The sequence below is a fragment of the Protopterus annectens genome, chromosome 10.part0 (genome assembly GCF_019279795.1).
Source record: "Protopterus annectens isolate FY-2018-M chromosome 10.part0, PAN1.0, whole genome shotgun sequence".
NCBI classification, from domain to species: domain Eukaryota; kingdom Metazoa; phylum Chordata; order Ceratodontiformes; family Protopteridae; genus Protopterus; species Protopterus annectens.
Genome location: NC_056744.1, coordinates 1,817,253,064 through 1,817,266,819, shown reverse-complemented (window position 1 = coordinate 1,817,266,819; position 13,756 = coordinate 1,817,253,064).

The window sequence follows — 13,756 nt, the reverse complement described above, 5'->3', positions numbered from 1 at the left end:
TGGTGTAAAGTTATATTAAATTACCCTATAACTAAGGGTGTCATTTCTCAATATCCTGCCTGTCGAGCATCCAACTGGTATAGCGTGCTCCCCATGTAAGTTTTCTACTGAAGCGTATACATATTAGTTGATGTGAAATTCCTGTAAATACTTTTGGCTACTATTTCCAATAATTACTACTGCTATTTGTTTTTCTAGTTTGCAACTCTGCTTCTGTGTGCTTGAGTGTTGCTTGTTTATATGTAATTAGTCATGCCTTTAACTGCAATCTATTAATGCCAGTTGTATTTTGTTTTTTGCACTATTTTGTTTTGAATATGATATTGTCCTGACCATTAATGTTGCAGGTTTAGATAAGCTCTGTAGCTATTCAGCTACATACAACGTATCTGCCTTGCACAGTTAATGTATCTTTATAGGCATATATGGGAACCGTGCATGTTATTTTTCCACTCTGAATGCTATTATACCCATCTGATACTTATCGCTGGTCTTTTAGTACAATTGCATACACTTTTTGATAACTTTAGTCACTTATATATTGCTATACTCCAAGCAAGGGAGCCCGCAGGATTTTTTGCAGGGAGGTGCAAACCCAAGCCCCGCCCGTGCAGCCCCACCCCCTGCTGTTCCCGCCCACTCAGCACCACTCCCCACCCACGCAGCCATTCCAGTGTCCCATTACTTGGCTATTTCTCCCCATTTGTCATAGACACTATTCAAATCTCTCAGTGTGCATACTGTTCTATGCTTTACTTCTACAATGATTACAGAGATTTGGATTTCATTTACAACTTTTATTTCAAATTTTATAGCACAAACACTGATAGACATTTACTAAACCTAAACAAAGCAATAGTCTCACAATGAAAACAGACTTAGCATTAAAACTTCTCTACCTTTAAACCCACATTCACTGAACCACCATTGAAACCCGCATTCAAAGAAAATGCATCTGGCCAGTGGCAGGGTAAGTTTACCTTTGGGCTGTTTTCAAATCATAGGCTCCTTGCACACATTTTTAGAACCATGGAAAAGTTATTTGATTCACCTTCCTGACTGTATTAATTATACTATATAATAATTGAATTATATCCCTTGTATAATACAGCACCACTTGTTAAAGCGTGTTTTGAAATTTATAGTTCTGAACATTTTTCCTTTAAACAATGAAACAAATCATATGAACCAATAATGACAACCTGCCCAATTCAGAACATTTCAACCATAAAGGGCCACTCAAACTTCTATCATACAATCCACCAATATCAATCAATATGCAGAATCTTTGCAGAAGTAAAAGTCATCTGAATAATTCCACATTAAAGAGATCTGAAACCAGTGAAGAGGTTGTTGCTAGAAAACAACTTTATATTTCAGTGTTTAGTCTACAAACTCAATGCCTGCTGCCCTTGAAGAATATATTACCTATGTTATATTAAAAATGGTAAGCTAGTATATTGCAATATTGAATGGGTGGCAAGCTGAAAAACAAGTTCATAGTTATTAGGCATCTCATCCAAAGGAGGACATACTCAGGACTGTAGCACTCCACCTCCTTAAAATACAAATCTACATGTTGTGGGAGTAGAACCTATAGCCTTTTGTATCAACATGCAAGTATGCTACTGCTGTGCTGCTTTAAAAATTCTATACCACAGTAGTGATACCATTTGCTAAACAAAACAGTTGCACATTTTAAGCAGGCTTAGCATAAGCAGCAGTAAATTTCTCTTCCCTTGAAGCTCACAATTCCTTGAAAATGCACTTGAAAATAAGATCCACCTGCTAACTCTAACTAGGGCATTTCACTCTATCTCTCTCACACACCTCATCCTCTTAGTGCAATAAATCTGGACAAAGCCTAAAATAAATAGGAACAGATTATAAATATTGTTGTCATAGGTTCATAGGTTCATAGGTTCATAGGTTCATACTAGGCTATCCGCCCAAGGGCATTTATAAACCTAGCCCATAGTTATGTGGCTTTCGCCACCCCTTTAGTTTGAATAAAAACTATGCCTATCATTTTTCTGTGCCTCTGTCAAGCAGTGACACTGAAGTAATCCCTGGGGTATATCTGCGATCTCCCATCCATTGGTCAAGATTCCTCTTGAACAAGGCCAGCGAGGTGCTCTGCCTCACATGTACCGGGATTTTGTTCCACAGCATAGGGAGTCTCTGGGTGATGAATCTGTCCCTCCAGCACGTTCTATTTATAACCGTGTCAAGGTTTAAGTCTCCCGCCCTTGTGGTTCTGAGGGATCTAGATTTTTTGAGGTGAAGCATATTCATCAAATCTGGGTTTGACATGGCCTTATATGTCAGGCACAGGTCACCTCTGAGCAAGCGGTATGAGACTGAATAGAGCTGGAGTTCTTTCAGTCGGGCAGCATAAGACATATTTTGAGACCCTTTATCCTTTTGGTGAGGAACTTTTGGGGCCTTTCAAGCTGCAGCAGGTGTCTGGTCAGATACATTCCGAACGGGCATTGTACTCAATCATAGGTCTAATGAGTGATGAGTACAGGGGACGATGACCTCCCTTGATCTAGATGTGAATCCCTTCATGATCAGGTGGGCGATATAGAAGGTTTTCCTAACTACTTTAGCAACATGAGTGTCAAGCGAAGGCTACTGTCAACTTGGGTCCCCAGATCCCTGATGACTTTTTCTGTGCTCAGTGGATTGCCACCTATATGGTAGCTAGGGGTAACCTTGTTTTTCCCGAAGGGTATGACTATGCATTTTTGGCGTTTAACTTCAGGCCATGGCTCTGGCACCAGTTATCCGTTTCTGTGAGGCCCTTCTGGAGGATATCTGTGTCAGATGTGTTTTCGACTATGGCGCCCAGTTTGCAGTCATCTGCAAACTTTGTCAGCCATAACCCTCCTGTGTTTGCTTGTACTTCAGAAAAGTAGATGCCGAACAAGAGTGGACCCAGGACTGAGCCCTGTGGGACACCACTTGTGACAGGCTTTGAGTCTGACATGGCTCCAGCAACTCTGCCCTGTGGGTTCTGTCACTTAGCCAGTTTGCAACCCATCTTGTGATGTATGGGTTTACATTCAAGCTGATGAGTTTTTCGATGATACCTGAGTGGGGTATTGTGTCGAAGGCCTTTGCCAGGTCGAGGTAGGCTGTATGGACTGCCTTTCCCTCATCAATGGCCTTGGTGACTGTCTCGAAAAGTCAACCAAGTTTAAGAGGCAGGATCTGCCTTTGATAAAGCCAAACTGGGTTGGATCCAAAGTCTGCAAGTTCCCTATGTCTTTATTTATGAGTTCCATTATGATCCTCTCCATGGCTTTGCAGATAAGGCTTGTCAAGCTAATGGGGCGGTAATTTCCAGGGTCTGTGGAGGCACCGCCCTTATGAAGTGGGACCACAGTCGCCGTGCGCCACTCCTTGGGTACGTATCCTGAGGTGAGGCTAAGATTAAACAGCTGTCCTAACTGTGGGTTTAATTCCTCATTGAGTTCATGAAGCACACAGCCGGGGACACCATCCGGTCCCATGGATGCTGTGTTTTTTGCCTTAGTGAGGGCAGTTCTCACCTGGGCGTTGGAGATGTTTGGGGGGGTACAATCCTCTGGAATAGATATCTCTCCTTTTGGGAGGGGGAGAAGTTTGCACTGAACCTGTCAGCCAGTATGTTAGCAATGTGTGTAGGTTCAGTAATTTTCACATCATTTTGAACTAATGAGCATATCTGGGAGTTTCCTCCTAGGTTTCTAACATAGCTAAAGAAGGCCTTATGATTGTCTTTAGAGTCCTTGGCGATTTTTCTCTCAAAATTTGCCTTGGATGATTTTATGAGAGCTCTTAGTTTTTTACTTATAATGATCAAAGGTGTCTTACCTTTCAAGGATTTTGCTCTATCTTGTAGTAGCTTCCTCCTTAGAGCTTGTTTATGGCTGGGGTCCACCAGACTGGACGCTTGCCTTTGGTACAAAGAGTCTTAGTTTTGTTTGGGATTGCCTGATCCATGCAGTCCTGTAGGTGCTGGTAGAAGGCATTTGTAAGTGATTCAGCGGTTTGAGTAATGTTTACCACTGGCTCAGGGGCCTTAAAGGAGACCACACTAGTTTTTAGAAGTGTGAAATCGGCTTTTGAGAAGTTTTTCATGAACTTAGAACACTGCTAGAATCGGCACCTGCTTCTGACAAAGTACCTTCCTGATGACACACAGGACAAATATATAGTTGTGCAGTTATTCAAACCCAGACTGTTTTTAAAATAAAAAAGTCACTTACTACCAATGGACAAATTACGCTACCAAACAAAAATATGTAGTAGATCAATAACTACAAATAGGTCTAATTAAAGAGCTGAATAATATTACCTATGTACTTTCCTCACAGTGAGACTCAGCTTCTTAACTACTACAATTTGTGCCAAACCTGAAGTGCGGAGAGCAAAACAGAGTAATGGAATCACTGGAGATAATTGAAAATAGTTTAGAACATTACTTGGCTAAAATATTATGAAAACAGCATGAGCTACAGAATTTCTTGGGAAGAAACAATATAGAGCAATTGAAAAACATTAACACGTCATGCGTTTAACTTGTTTATTACAGGAGTTACCAATACTCACATAAGAACAAAACAATCACAGGACTTAGTAATAAACTGCATATGGCATACCAAGCAGTGCAGCATCTTAAAGCAAAAGTAAAGCAGTCATAGGATGAGAAGAGGCAACTACGTATTCAGCACGATAGAATTGCTCAGGCCGCAGTTTAGTCTTTTATAAAATTAACCTCACAACTAAACTGATTATAGGACCGTGTAAGTAGTGTTTAGGATCGTTGGGGATGAATTTTTAGGAAGGCTAGCTCACAGATGGTCAGACAGTCAGTGTATTAAATAACCACAAGGTACAAGCATAGCAAATTATTAACAGACAGAAAATCAGCAACGATCACTGCAAGCTCATTAGAACTGTTGCCCGCGCCCCAATAACGGAAAAGTATTTAAATGCTGCGCACTCTCTCAGCTCTCTTATCTCTCTGGAGTTTTCTAAACCATAAGAGACGGTATAGTAACAACTGTTGTATGTGACTACAAAGTTAACGTCAGTTTCTTGGTCACACATTTCCACAGGAAAAGCTAAATTGTCCTTGATAGCAATAGTAAAGTGAAACTATGACCGCAATCAAGAAATCACACACCATATTTAAGATGCTACGTTTGTAGTTTATTACATATATGTAATTATTACACAAAGTCACATTTAATGACTAATGTTTGCCAGCGTTTAATGTTACCAAGAGCTGTTTGGATGGTGAAACACATGCCTGATACATTTATTTCAAACTGCAGTCTGGTGTATTATGCATAACAGAGAAGCACACAGACCTGATCATTTACACTCGTGCCGTCTTATTGACTCCAGCAGATTTCAAACACAACATTGTGACACTGAGAATGTGGACACATCTGACAGTACTCAAACACAGTGACCAAATGGCATGAAGCAATAACCCTGGGACCCCAAACTGCTGCAGCATTTCTCACAAAGCATTCCTGGGTACATGGCATAGCTTTCAACCTCTTAGCACAAAAAATCTGGACAAAGCCAAAAATAAGGGGGACAACCCCCCCCCCCAAATAGGGACACATTTTACATATTGTTCTTATAAACTTAGAACGTTGCTAGAATAAAACGTCTTGTGTTACCATGCATTTTCTGAAGGATATTAAATATGAAACTCAAATATCTGTCAATATTTGATTAATTAATTCCTCACCGCTTCACCACAAAAATCCAGAAAATCACATATTTTATGAGGAACAGACCATAATTATGAGGCAAAACTCTGGAGATTTGAGAGGTACGGCATATGGTCTCACCCATTCTGTAAGTCCACAAAACACTTGTAGATAGTGTAGATGATTATTCCAATATCTGTTCAAGGAAAGATGTCTGAACTAGGGGCATTAATATTTTGCAGAAAGTTTTGCAGACTGTCGTCAGCTGCAAAAATACTTTTTTAGTCAATAGCTATTATATAACTACAGCTCAGATGCAGTATATTGCACTATTTTATCTTTCAGTAAAAAAGTATCATTAAAGTTGATTTAGGAGTTTATATTTACTGCTGATACTGGCATTCCAGCTGCTTGGTATTAAATCATCTGTAGATTTGCAGAACTTAATTATTTCTATCCCAATGTATATTAAACCATACATTAGTCATTTAATTAATTCATTGACTATTATTATTTGTTAGGTATATAGAATGATATGGTGATTAATTGCTATTTCAGAACAATGAAGCTTATATCTTCCTACATTCCTAGCTTAATAAAACAAGACAATTTTGTTATGTAATTTGATCCCACAAATAAATACATGTGTAGGAATTTTATATGTCTGTGTTTGAATACATTTATTGGTAATTTTTTATTGGTGTACTTTTTAAAAAGTTCAGATTTCGTACTCTTTAAAATTTGCATGCAGGGCACAATCCATTTTATCAAATATCAATGATCAATGATGGTGTTAGTGTTGCTTGGATCTGCCCCTACTTCAGGCTTTACTCTCCCATTATTTACTTCTCCGCATTCTGTCACTTAAGTTTTTTAGCCACATTCTGGTTCATTATAATAAAAAATAAGGTGAAAGAAATGTAATTAGCATTAACAGACAACTGTTACTTGTTGTTTAGGTTGAGCAAGGCTTGTGCCTGCCAGTTTTTGTGGTAAGTATTTGCCATTCTCTAGGTAAGTAATGAAAATGTTCTCAGATTATCAGGATGTTAGCTTAAAGACATTCATCAGTTGGTAGTTTGTGCCAGCTGGCCTTGAGCTGTCTAGAGATTCCTGTCCTGCCAGATGGAATCTAAAGCAGGGTAAGGGTTAGTGTATACAGTAGCAGAGTTTTGTCCCTACATCATAGATTTGATCCTATAAATCCACATATTTTCTTTACTAGCAATAATTAATTAATTATTTTTTCAAACTTTTATCACAGGAGTAGTAGAAATTACAGAAGCTTGTGGTCATAGTACTGCCATAGGCTTTTACAGTAAATACATGATCGCGTAATTTATAGTTAATGTGTGCGACAAATTCATATATTAAATATCTTATCATTCATCCTATAAAACTGCTGTCATTAATGCAAAACTTAATACATTCAGGCCAACACGGCTGTTGGTAGATCAAAGAAAGAAACATAAATAAATAAGCAGCTTAATAAATACAGACATTACTTACAAACAAATAAAACACAAAAGAAAAGAACTTGTGTATACATAAGACATATAAAGACACACACACACACACACACACACACACACACACACACACACACACACACACACACTTAGCACACAGTCGATTGCTTGGGGCAGCACTGTGCCAATGCAGTTAATTTAAAGTGTTTTTTTTTCTTACTTTTACAAGCTCATTTTGTCACCAAAACATCCCATGAGGCAGTTGAAGCAGCACAGTAAGTAATATAAGGCACCAGAATGTTAGCAACAAGGCAGGTTCTCCAATTGCACTTGATCTTCAAGACACAGGCAAACGTACATTAACAGAAAAGAAAAATATTATCATATTTTTCCATTTGCATACATTATATATCACATATATTTTCATTCTTTGTAACTACCATCAGTCCAACATTGCACAGATTGCTGAAAATCCTGCCTTCCCTTAAACCTCATTCCTTCTCCTCCTGAACATTATCCTACATGTAGTTCCCATGATTTCCATTTTTTCTATGTAATTTCCTCCTTCCCTTTTCTAAAGATCTCTCTTTCAGTCTTTTTATCATTTTTATAATATTCAGTACATCAGAACCAGTTGACTTAGAGTTTGACTTCCATTTTCTAGAAATTATTTTGGGCAGCCAACAGAATTAAATGAAGTAAGGCCTTATTTCCATTTATCTTGAACATTGTTAGTAGCTCTATGAAAATTTAATGTAGCAAAACTAATAGTTCATTAGGGAAGTATCTCCCATAAGTAATCCCACTGCACCCAGTTGAATGCCTTTTCTGCATCTAAATGTATTAACACCAAAGGCTGGCCCATTCTTTCTGCCTCCTGGTATATCAAGTTGGTCTTTATTATATTGTTGAATGTCTGCCAGTCCTGGATGAAGCTGCATTGATCTACGTTTATTAACTTAGGAAGAGTCTCTGATGCTCCTCTAACAAATATAGCTCCAAAATTTTACAATCACTTTTTAAAACTCATACAGGAGTGGTAGAGTATTTTCCTTCCTTCTTTGTATAGTACCATGATTACTACCTTTTTCAAAGACTCTGGAATTTTTCTCCACTAAAATAATGTTAAATATTTTGGGCCAAATTGCTATAATCTTGTCTTTAAATTCCTTCCATACTTCCAATAGGATTCTGTCCAATTTCAGCAACTTATCTGTTGTCTTGATCTTCAACTTTTTGTTGATCTCCATGGCTATGGGTGTTTGCACTTGGTTTTCCTCCACTTGACTTACCCTTAAAAGTTCTGATTTGTTTAAGAACCTGTCTACACTTGCCCTCCAAATACTTGCTTTATTCTAGGCTGTGTACTGATCTTTATAAAATTCCACAGGTATTTGGGCTATTGCCTTTGGGTCTCTGCATACTGCCCCATTTTTTAAGTATTTTAGCTGTACTATACTTCTTTCAATCTCCTGCTGTCTAAGTTTTTCGGCTACCTGCTTTTGTGTGTTTGCCTTATTCTCCAAACAAACCTGTTTTAACTGCTCTTTGCATTCACTCCCATTGCTCTCATAGGGATTGTCCAGGCTTCGTTTCCCGTTCTTGATTCTCTAAGCAGTTTGTGATTTCTTAAGCAATCTAATCAGTTAATTCTGCCATTTCCTTCATTGTTACTCCTTCACCAATGAACAAAGAAACACCAGTGCCTTTGCCTATCTTATATCTTCCATGGACATTTTTGCACTAACAGTTGCATGATTTGATGCTAAAGTTTTTGTACTAAGAGTTGCATGATTTGATGGTAGCATTTCTTGACAAAGCAGTACATCACTTAATAGTAAGATTTCTGCACTAAGAAATTCATATTTTATGACAACACACACACCCTCGTACCTGATAATCTTCGCGATCACCACAATGATAATCCATTCGCGATTGCCTTCCACTCACTACAACTTCACATTTCCCGCTCACATCGATAATCCATTTACGATTGTCTTCCACTCACTCTCACTAGTCACTACTGCACATTTCCCGCTAGCAGCCAGCCGGACATGACGTAAGCTCAATTCCGACTGGCTGGTATGTTCCTTAAAGGAGCCAACGCTGTTTAAAAAAGAAAAAAATATGTACTTTTTTTTTTTTTTTTAAAAAAAGCTACCCCTGAAATCAGTACAGTGCGCATCCATGCATCCCGAGTCCCGAAATCCCTGCTGGTGCCTAAAACGGGATGCAAAGGGCGTTCTTAAACAGGAATGCCCTTTCTTTAAAAAAAAAAAAAAAAAACTTTTTTTTTTTTTTTTAAGTAAAATAAAATTAATTTCTCCCAGCCGATTCCAGGGGGGTGCAAGTGCACCCCCTTGCACCTGCCTGTGGGCGCCCTTGACTCCAAGCCTACTACATATTACTGTTTCAATGTATTAATCACAGACAAGGTAAATAGTCATTATACATTTAACGCAGAGTGTAACTTAAGTTGTGTTCTATTATATCTCCTGTTGTTCTCTTGTCTTCACCTTACAATACTCCTGGCTATACCTAACTTCCCTCTGTGTCTGTTTTTTTTACTTTTCCAGCTTTGTCCCCCTCCTAAGACAACCACTCCAGTAATTTACCTGGCTATTTTTTACAGCTGATCTCCAACCAACGCTAAAGCGGGTCCAGTGCATTTAAAACTGCAACAGCACACTGATATTGCAATCTAAGTATTCGCATTACTGGATGATTTCCCTTCTGCTGCTGTATTTATAGGTTGCTGACATCAGTCTTTACAAAGAGAAATGTACATCATGTAGTGTGTTATTCCAGTCGTCAAAAGGGCCATTTCTTTCAAAGAGAATTGCACACGTACACACTCCCTGCCCAATATTTGTTGCTGCTAAACTGTTTGCAGGTCTTTATTGCCATAGCTTTCCCTGTTTCTGTGAACAACTTGTGTATCTGTGGAAGATGTTTGATCATGACAGGGTTCCAGTATATTACTTATGTCTCTGTTGTCATTTAACTGTGTACACTGGGCAGATTGCTGGATTGTGGGAGGTTCCTGGCTTAACACATACAACTGCCAAATATGTGTGACTGACTGCTATACTCAGACATGGCCTAAGTGTGTGAGCATGCCCAGTTCAGGCTTTCCATGGTTTGTTGCCTGACATATGTCTCATTTATCAAAGTGTGTGAGCATGCCTAGTGTGACCTTTCCATATGTTGTGATCCGAGGTCCACTACATTTGTGGTTGTGTGTGAACATGAACAATATTGACATTTATAGTGTGAGTGTTGGAAGTCATGTTGTATTCTTACTGCTCGACTGCTTTGTGTCAGAACTCAACAGGGATTATGCTGTGCCTGCAGGGTATCCATGGGATAGTTTGCATAGACTTGTCAACATTCTTTCATACTGACCAAACACTGCAATACTGTCATAGTGTAGTGGTTCAGTCCTTTCACTCTGGTGCACAGTATCTTGGGTTTGAGTCTCATCACTGCTTTAAATATCCATACTAAGCACACCAGACTGGTTAAGGGCTAGTTTGGAAAATATGAGCATGTTGCATTTTGTCCAGCTATGGCCTACTTAAACCAGGCTTGTCCAACATTACTAGTGTATTCTGCAACTTGGCTGGACATTGACAAACACTAGGCTATGTGCTCTATGGCATTTCTAATCCTAGTTAGAGTGTGTTTGGCTTTCAACACACATTTTAACTGGAGTATGCCATGACATTTTTCAAGGTTAGTATACTGTGCCTCTGTCTAGCAGTGACATAAAAGTGACACTCAGGGTAAACCTACAATCTCCCATCCACTCATCAAGATTCTTCTTGAAGACAGTCAATGAGGGACTCTCTGGCTAACCTGGACTGGGAGTTTACTCAAGAGTGGAGGGAGCCTCTGGGTTATGGATCTGTCACTCCAGCATGTCCTATTTATTTCAGTCCTGCGGTTCAGGTCTCTCAAGTGCATAGCTCGATGGGATTCAGATTTTACAAGGTGCAGCATGTCCATTGATTCCAGGTTGGACATGGCTTTATACATCAGGCACAGATCACCTCTGTGCAGGCAGTATGCCACTGAGTGGAGCTGCAGTTTGTTTAATCGGGCAGCATATGCCATCTGTTAGAGCCCTTTGATCCTCCTGGTGAGGTACTTTTGGGGTCTTTCCAGTTGCTGCAGGTGTCTGCTAAGGTACATCCCACAAGGGGCATTGTACTCAATTGTGAGCCTGATGAAGGATGAGTAAAGAGGCATGATGACCTCCCCTGATCTAGATGTGAATACCTTCATGATTAGGTGGGTATATGAAATGTTTTTCTAACCACTATGGCCACGTGGTTGTCAAATGAGAGATTTCTATCAACTTGTATCCCCAGGTCCCTTATTACGTCTTCTGTACTTAATGGTTTACCACCTATGTGGTAATTGGTGGGCACTTACTTTTTGCCAAAGGGGATGACTATACACCTTTTTGCGTTTAGCTTGATGACATGGCTCTGGCACCAGTTGTCTGTTTCTATGAGGCCCTTTTGTAGGATGCTTCTGTCAGCTGGAGGGTCAAATATGGCGCCCAGTTTGTAGTCATCTGCAAACTTGTTCAGACACAGTCCTTTCATGTTGGCCTGTACCTCAGAGAAATATATACCAAACAAGGGAGGCCCCAGGACTGAGCCTTGTGGGATGCCACTTGTAGATGGTTTGGAGTCTGACATGGCTCCAGCATTTCTGACCATGTGGGTTCTGTCCTTGAGCCGGTTTGCAACCCATCTAGTGACATAGGGGTTTATATTTAAGCTGATGAGCTTATCTATAATAACCAAGTGGGGTATTGTATGGAAGGTTTTTGCAAGGTCCAGGTAGGCTGTGTGGACCACCTTCCCCTCTTCAATGGCCTTGTTGACTGTTTCAAATGACTCAACCAGGTTTAAGGGGCAGGATCTGCCCTTAAGAAAGCCACACTTGGTAGGGTCCAGTGTCTGTAGGTCCCCAATATCTTTATTTCTGAGGTCCATGATGATCCTTTCTGTAGCTTTGCAAACCAAGCTAGTCAGGATTCTGGAGTGATAGTTTGCAGTATCCATTGAGGCACCACCTTTGTGCAGAGAGACCACTGTTGCTGTACACTGCTGTTTGGGTACATATCCTGTGGTAAGGCTGAGATTGAACAGTAGTTTTCTGTTTGTGTTCAGTTCTTCTTGGAGTTCATGTTGGACGCAGCCCGGGACACCGTCTGGTCCCATTGATGCTGTGTGTTTTGCTTTGGAGACACTGGCTGTTACCTGAGCATCTGCGATGTCAGGGGGCAAGCACTCTGCTGGGATAGATATTTGGCCTTTTGGTGGGGGGGGGGGGGTTTGTACTGAACCTGTCAGCTCAGATGTTGGCAATGTCTGTGGGTTTGGTGCATTGTCATTTTGGACTAATTCTGAGCATATCTGGGAATTCCCACATAGGTTCCTACCATAACTAAAGAAAGCCTTGCGATTATCCTTAGTGCCATGTACAATTTTTATCTCGTAGCTGGCCTTAGAGGATTGTATGTGTGGTCATAGTTTTTTTTAATAATACTGATCAGAGATGCCTTCCCTTTTTGGGTTTTGCTCTATCATGTAGTAGCTTCCTCCTTCTCTTGTATGGTTTGTTAATGGCTGGGGTCCACCAGACAGGATGCCTGCCTTTGGAGGATTGGGTCTTGGTTTTATTTGGGATTGTATGATCCATGCATTCCTGAAGGTGTTCATAGAATGCATTTATAATGGATTCTCCGGTCTGGGCCGTATTTTCCACAGGCCCGGGGGCTTTGAAGGATTCCACCTCGGTTTTGAGGAGTGTGAAATTTGCTTTAGAGAAGTTTTTCACTGTAGTTTTCAGGGCAGGGGGTGGGGTCGGGATGTGAATATCCAGTGAGATTAGTTTATGGTCTGATCTTACCATTGAGGGATACACTTCTGGTCTGGAGCATAGAGTCCCCATGTTGGTGATGATCAGGTCCAGTATGTTTTCCTCTCTTGTGGGAGTGGTAACAAGTTGTTCCATAGCATTTGAGTTTATGAATTCTAGGAAGCTTTGGACTAGGGTGTTGGAGCTAGAGTAATGCTCCCAGTCTATGTTTAGATAGTTGAAGTCGCCCAGTATAATGTTGTTTGGAGAGACCTTCATATTTTCATGTGTTCTCAAGTAGGCCAAGTGGGGTTCCTGGGTTTAGGAGGGTGGTCTGTAGCAGGCTATGAACTGGGAGGCAGTTTTACCCACTGTTAGTTGCACGTGGATAGTCTGTGATGCTTCATGCTGTGGCACCAACCTGGGGGTGTGGGTATCCTTGACAATTATTGATACTCACCCTCCTTTTGTAGTTTGTTCCATGTTTTGGGGCTGTAAAGCATGGTATGAGGTGTAACCTGGTAGTGCTAGGGTGCTCTTGGGAGCCTTGAACCAGGTTTCTGTTACTGCACAGATATCAACATTCTCCATGCTGAGGAGAGTTTGGACTGCGTGCATCTTGCAATTTAGACTTCTGGCATTGAGTAGCATTACTTCTAGTTTCTTATCCCTTGTGATACCTATGGAGGTGGG